This window comes from Herpailurus yagouaroundi, unplaced genomic scaffold (assembly GCF_014898765.1).
Source record: "Herpailurus yagouaroundi ecotype Mexico unplaced genomic scaffold, PumYag 139, whole genome shotgun sequence".
Lineage (NCBI taxonomy): Eukaryota > Metazoa > Chordata > Mammalia > Carnivora > Felidae > Herpailurus > Herpailurus yagouaroundi.
Genome location: NW_024412394.1, coordinates 74521501 through 74529276, shown reverse-complemented (window position 1 = coordinate 74529276; position 7776 = coordinate 74521501). Strand labels below are relative to the sequence as shown.

At 38.4% G+C, this 7776-nt stretch overlaps 1 pseudogene; it reads left to right on the top strand.

The window, feature by feature from the left end:
* The first annotated feature begins 2971 nt into the window (after positions 1-2971).
* On the top strand, positions 2972-3082 carry LOC121030151 (uncharacterized; annotated as a pseudogene).
* The last annotated feature ends 4694 nt before the right edge of the window (positions 3083-7776 follow it).

Here is a 7776-nt window from a genome sequence, read left to right as displayed (position 1 = left end):
CTTGAGGATCTTATTTGTTTGCTTAGTTGGTAAGCCAAAATTGGACTCGATAGTGGTTTGGACTGAATAAATTTGAGATACCAGACATAATGTGCTTTATTGCAGAGGATGAAATAAGATGATTAGTGATATAAAGATGGATATAAGGTGGATTTATCATGTGTAAGTAGTTACCTTCCAACCCTGTCCCCTGAGAGGACACACCCTTCATCAAGACGTGGGAAAATACACTAGATAACTAATGCCAATTCCCTAGAAAAGTGCTGCACTGGAGGCTAAAATGAGGGGCGATACTTACTGCCTTGGAAATATGTCCCCAGATTTTAGTGGAGATAATGGGATCCTGGGGTAGCAGAAGCTGGGAATCAACACTTAACCTCAAGGATCAAAATGGATATGAGTATCATAATAGGCATCAAGCCTGAGATTTTTTTTTTTATAGCAGCTAATTGATCACTAAGACTGAATTGCCTGGATAGCCCTCCAAAATCTAAATTAGTGTTTAATAACCAACAGAACTCTAGATCTAATGAACCAAGGCCTGAATTGGGTCATTACCTGAGTCAAATGACAGATTCAGAGGCTTCAGTAAGTCTTCCTTCTAGTCTTCCCTAAAAGGATCTGAAACCACTTCCAGAATCATAAAATACTGATGATTAGGTTAGGATCAGAGGAGGAAATACCCAGAATTTTGGAGAATTATGAACTACTGGTTGGGAGTTATTTCCTGGGAACACAGAATTCTACCTGTGCTGTGCTGTATCCTTTAGCGTGGAAGCTTATGGAATTCAGGTGAAAAATGGAGAATTTATCTTAGTGTGAGCTAAGAGAGTCCATGAAGCTATTTGGTGTTTGTTTCATCAATGCCTAAATGTATAGTTGGAATATACTTTTTTTTACCATCTTTCAGAATCCTCAATTCCTGTCTTTGTCTCTCTAACGTGTGGTGGAACATATTAGTACTGATAGAAAGCATGATGTGGAAGTCCCTGGAGTTCCCATTAATTAACAAAATTGTAAGCCAAAGCAATATTTATCCCTGAGGAAATCAGGTGACGGTACATTGCCAAATATTTGAATGATGAATCTTAGAGAACAAGAATAATTATTACAGGTTTAATCAAGTGTGACTTCAATTCTAGCTGCTGTTGCATTGGAGACTCTGGCAGGTGGTACTCCTCAATAATCTTGAAAGTGGCTTTTTTCACATAGCAAGGATAGCTGTATACTTTTACCAAGTTACTTCAGGGTTATGTCAACTCTCCGACTCTAGATATTAGTTTAGACTGAAAGACTTGATAATTTTGCCCTCCCATAAGACATCACGATGATAGAACCCAATCAGAGATAAGAAGAAGATATCTTTGATCCTTCTTGCTTAAAATGTGGGGGTGGGGAGAGAAAGGGGCTAGGGAGACACTCCCTCTTGCTGTGTATGAGTTGAGCACTTGTGAGGAATCTAAAAATGTGATTAAAGAAAGTGTGTTTAGATAAATGAGGTGAAGAATGTTTGGCCAATCCACAATCCACATGTTTTTGCCTTTGCACCAAATTCACTTTTAGGACTCTAGATCACATCATGCCTAAAAGTCAGAACTGGGTGAGGGCTTGACCAGGGAAATGGAGCTTATATCTGTAAAAGTCCCTACTGGAGAGAAAGAAACTAAAATTCGGGTTTCACTGCCTGCTCTTCTCTTGGTGCTGGATTCAACTCTACTGTTCCTGGAGTTCAGTTAAGGAATTCCTTGCTGGTTTATCATTTGAGAGTCCAGCCCCAGAGTGGATTAAAGATTTAAACACAAAACATGACACTTCTACCACTCACAAAACTCGAAGAATATATCAGAAAATATTTAACTAATTTCAGAATTGACAAGGAATTTAAAATCATAAAAGCAATGCAAGAAATAATAAGCTATATTTGATGGTATACATGTTTCATATTTCTAAACACCAAAACAAACCTCAAAGAAAACAGAAAACTTAGACAATGTATTTATGGCAAATAAGACAGGCAAAATGTCCTTAGTAATGATATTTAATGAATAAGAAAAACTACAAAACAGGCATTCTTATTTGCAATTGCTGCATGTATAAATTGGTTCAGTTTTTCTGGAAAGAAGTACACCCATGTCAAGAGCCTTACACCTAATTATTTGACTTAGTTATTTTATTTCTAGGAATCCATTCCAAGGACATAATCACAAATATGGACAAGGTTATGTGTTACAGACTTTCTATTGGGAAAATTATAAACAATTCAAATAGTAAACCATAGGGCAGGTAATTGCTTAATAAATTATGGTCTGGTCAAGTGATAAAAAAATACATGAGGCCATTAAAAACTTATATTTTTAAATAACATCAATAGCATAGTTTGAATATGCTCAAGATAAGTTGTTAATTTTAAAAATAATCAGTAAATAATCTATACACACAATTTGATTAATAGATATCTATATTAATATAGATAGACACAGAACTACATTTATTTTTTAATGTAATTTATTGTCAAATTGGCTTCCATACAACACCCAGTGCTCATCCCAACAATTGCCCTCCTCAATGCCCATCACCCACTTCCCCCTCTTCCCCACCCCCAATCAGGCCTTAGTTTGTTCTCTGTATTTAAGAGTCTCTTATGGTTTGCCCTCTCTGTTGTAACTTTTTTCCCCCTTCCCTTCCCCTATGGTCTACTGTTAAGTTTCTCAAGATCCACACATGAGTGAAAACATATAGTATCTGTCTTTCTCTGACTGTCTTATTTCACTTAGCATAATACCCTCCAGTTCCATAGCAGCACTTTCAACAATAGCCAAATTATGGAAAGATCCTAACTGTCCATCAACTGATGAATGGATAAAGAAGATGTGGTTTATATATGCAATGGAATACTACTTGGCAATGAGAAAGAATGAAATCCTGCCATTTGCAGCAACAACATGGAACTACATTTAAAAGTTAGCATTGTAGCTTTGCGCCGTGGCAGTATCATAGCCGATGAGGTTTATCTGAGGTGCGATTATTGCTAATTAAAAGTTAGCATTGTAGTATCCAAAATCTATAAAGAAGTCACCACACTCCACACCTGAAAAACAAATAATCCAGTAAAGAAATGGGCAGAAGACATGAATAGACACTTTTCCAAAGAAGACATCCAGATGGCCAGCAGACACATGAAACAGTGCTCAATGTCACTCATCATCAGGGAAATACAAATCAAAGCCGCACTGAGATACCACTTCACACTGGTCAGAGCGGCTAAAATGAACAAATCAGGAGACTATAGATGCTGGCGAGGATGTGGAGAATAGGGAACCCTCTTACACTGCTGGTGGGAATGCAAACTAGTGCAGCCACTCTGGAAAACAGTGTAGAGGTTCCTCAAAAAATTAAAAATAGAACTACCCTATGACCCAGCAATAGCACTGCTAGGAATTAACCCAAGGGATACAGGAGTGCTGATGCATAAGGGCACATGTACCCCAATGTTTATAGCAGCACTTTCAACAATAGCCAAATTATGGAAAGAGCCTAAATGTCCATCAACTGATGAAGGGATAAAGAAGATGTGGTTTATATATACAATGGACCACTACCTGGCCATGAGAAAGAATGAAATCTGGCCATTTGTAGCAATGTGAATGGAACTGGAGGGTATTATGCTAAGTGAAATAAATCAGTCAGAGAAAGATAGGTACCATATGTTTTCACTCATATGTGGATCTTGAGAAACTTAACAGAAGACTATGGGGGAGGGGAAGGGGAAAAAACTTACCAACGGAGAGAGGGAGGCAAACGGTAATAGACTTCTCAATACAGAGAACAAACTGAGGGTTGATGAGGGGTGGGGGATGGGCATTGAGGAGGGCAACTGTTGGGATGAGCATTGGGTGTTGTATGGAAGCCAATTTGACAATAAATTATATTAAGAGAGAAATAAAGACAGACAGAGAAAGAAAGAAAGAAAGAAAGAAAGAAAGAAAGAGAAAAAGAAAGAAATCCCCAGGTGATTCTAATGCATAGCGCACACACACACGAAAGTTAGCATTGTTTATATTAGATAGTGATATGCTGTGGACAATTTAATTTTTCTTTGTTACATCTCACATATTTTTAATACAATACATGTATGCTACTGTCATTACCAGTAACCAATATGAATTTAAAAATTAGCAGGCCTGTTTTATTCATTCTTGTGATGTGCCTCATCTCACCTCTTCTGATATTTTAGAATACTTTGGGGAGTAGCTATGAGATGAATAAATTTGAAGAAGTGCTTGGAAATATCTTTCGAGAGGTTATTGGTGATTGGTCTGTTTATGAAATTTTTTAAAATAGTTCTACTATTTTGGCCTGTGCAATCTTTCCATTACTTGATATTTATTTTAAAATATGTAACAGCTTCTCTCCTAAGATATTTTAAGGCAGTTTACAATATGGACTATATGCAGTAAGTTCTTTTATAAGTAAATGAAAATGTTAAAAGCAAATGGAAGCATAGGGCTAGGGAAAGAAGGATGAAGCAAATAAGGTATTGTTCGGCATTGCCATGATTTATATGACTGAGCATTAGACATGACTCTTGTGTGGCTAGCACAAAGAAAAACCAGTGAAAATATCATAGGCCTTAATATCAGGAGGGAAAATGGCATGCTTGGGGAATGGAGTAGGAGTGGGTGGGGAAAGGGTCATTAGAATGTTTTTCTGGAATGGGGCATGTGTGGTTTGAAGTCTTCCTTCAAAGGTGATAATGGTTAATATTTCTCTGCCAGACATTCTGTCATAATTAATGTCTGGCAGAAATAGGTGTTAGGAAAAGACTCTCCATCGGCTTCTCATGTTTCTGCAAGTCCTCCAACTAGAGGTGCTGATTACCTTTATCTTTACACGGATTTTTGTGTAAGAGAAAGTCTTTAAATAGAGAGATAGTGTCTCCCTCTAGAGCAGAAGGCAGGTTTACTTCCTGTCCAATATGTTAAAGACAGTTTTTTTCCTCTAGAACAAGTCACATGGGTTTGCTTGGTGCCCATTATAAAAGATCAGGGTTCTCTACACATGGGGCTTTTGAGCTGTCGTTCAAATTCATTTTGTGTGTCACATCCACCCGCATCCCTGTCTCATTTGCATGGGATTTGGGATAAAGAGAAGTGTAGCAACCAAGGTGCTTCTGCTGCCTGCTGTGCATCCGTGAAGCTAGAAGATGAACTCATTGGCTTGAAGAAAGGGTACAGTTACAGACTCTCCACAGTTTTCCAAAATGATTTGAAAGAGGAGGCTTTTCATGAAGCCCCAAGGGCTCACAGGCCTGGGCAAGTCTGTCTGAATGGATGCATACTGAAGTGAAAGTCAGAGAAAGGAGGAAATCGTTGATAGCCAGCGAGGGCCCCAAGTTAATTTATTTAAAGGAAACTAATTGCAGTGCACAGTATGTGAGTTAATCAAACAGGTTAACAAGACAGGTAACAACTTTAGCAATTCCTGAAGTTAATGGCTGAAGCAATGGCTCAAAAATGTAATTATTTTCAAATATCTTGTAACTCATGTTGAAGAAATCAAGCTAAAAAGATGTCTCCTTTTTGTGTAACATTTGTACATAATGACACCAATGCAAGGCATGCTTAAGTCTTCACACTTCAAAGAAATGACCTTTAAGCCACACTTAGGGAAAGTAAGCTAAAATCAGTAGGCATTCCAGTTGCCAAGGACACTTGTAATCATTTCCTTAATTGTCTTTGACAATCTTATCATTAAAGATGTGCGACATTAATTAATGATGGAACATCTATTCCTGGAAAAATAGGCCTTGGAGGCACAATAGAGAGCTTATTCTTCCTACATTCTTTGTGAGTGCTGTTTCTACAACATGGGTCATCCATGTTGCAAGCGTTGCCTGGATGGCATGTAAACATTTGGAGCACTCGATTGTATGAGAATTGGATTGAATAAAATCAATGCTGATAATGCTGAAAATATGTTCAAAACCGATGTTCCCTAAAGAAGCTTTTATGCCTAGATTAGTATCAGTGTTTAATTGACAGCCTCTTCACTTGGTTAATTACTTGGTCTATTGTGGCAGGGAGAGGGAGGAAAGGACAAAAAGCATTTGTGTTACGAATAGTTGCCAATAAGGGAATTGAATGAGAGCAAGCCGAACACCCTGCTGCAGAATATTATATTACATAAAGTCTTCCTTGTATACAATATGAATTTTTTGAATGACTGTCCTTAGAAAAATGGAAATTGTTGAAATAGAACCTGTCTTTCAAAACACAAATTAGCGCCTTTGTGTTTTTAAGATACCATGGAGGACAAACTCTGGGGTGAATTTTTGCCTTCGTGTACCATCTACTGTAAATAAAAGGATACAGAAACTGAGATATGAAAGCACATGTTGAGGATTTATCCTTTGTACCTTTGAACTTCTGTGTAAATTAAACTTTTTTTGCCACCAAAGGAAATATAAATTGAGAAACTATGAAAACATATGCACACATTTATTCTTTTTTTTTTTTTTCAACGTTTATTTATTTTTGGGACAGAGAGAGACAGAGCATGAACGGGGGAGGGGCAGAGAGAGAGGGAGACACAGAACCGGAAACAGGCTCCAGGCTCCGAGCCATCAGCCCAGAGCCCGACGCGGGGCTCGAACTCACGGACCGCGAGATCGTGACCTGGCTGAAGTCGGACGCTTAACCGACTGCGCCACCCAGGCGCCCCACACACATTTATTCTTTATACCTTTAATTTATCATACGGTAGTTTATAATAGCTCTTTCTTTTTTTAAGTTTATTTATTTTGAGAGAAAGAGAGTGTGAACAGAGGGACTAAGAGAGAGAGAGGGAGGGAGAGAATCCCAAGCAGGCTCTGCGCTGTCAGTGCGGGGCTCTACCTCACAAACCGTAACATGGTGACCTGACCCAAAATCAAGGGTTGGATGCTTAATTGACTGAGCCACCCAGGTGCCCATGAAATAGCTATTTCTTTCCTAGATTCTTCTGAATAATTTATGGCAACCCCTATTTACTCTGCCATAGCACCATGATGTTCAAAGATAGTGAAAATATAAATAGATTCAGAAAAGGAGCTAGTCTTAGTTTGTCTTCTTTTCTGGTACATCCTCATCAGTCTGACTTCCAAACGTTGGTGCTCCCAAGACTGTCTAAGGCTCAGCCTGTGGTCCTCTGCTCTCCTCTTTTTCCATGTACTTCTTTGGTGACCTCATTTAGCCTCATGGCTGTAACTGTCATCTATATACTGATGACTCCCTTGATTGTATTTCCAGCCTGTGCCTCTTCCCTGAACTCCACGTGGATGTCTGTTGAGTATTTTCAGCTTACCAAGTTCAGCTTTAAACCTCTGTGTTCTCCTTCTCCTCTGCTCCTCCCACAGCCCTCCTGTTTATTGCTCCATTTTCTCCCGACCACCCTATCATCCCTACAACTGGAGTAGATCCCAGAAAACATTGAGGGTTTTTTAAAAATCTCTCACCACTTTATAATTTCTTACTTATATATTACAATAGTCCCCTAACTGAGACCCTTCTCCCATTCTCTTCTCCTCTTTCATACTATTTTTAGTTGCCTTTATTTGAAACCTAAGTATTTTACACATGCTACCTATTTTAATTCTCATGAAACATTTTGGCGTGAGCACAATTACACCAATTTTATAGACAACATGAAGATCATAAAGGTTGAGGCATTTATAAGGAGCAGAACCTGACTTTAAGCCCAGCCTTTCTGATTCCTATGTTTATGTTCTTTCTATTAAAC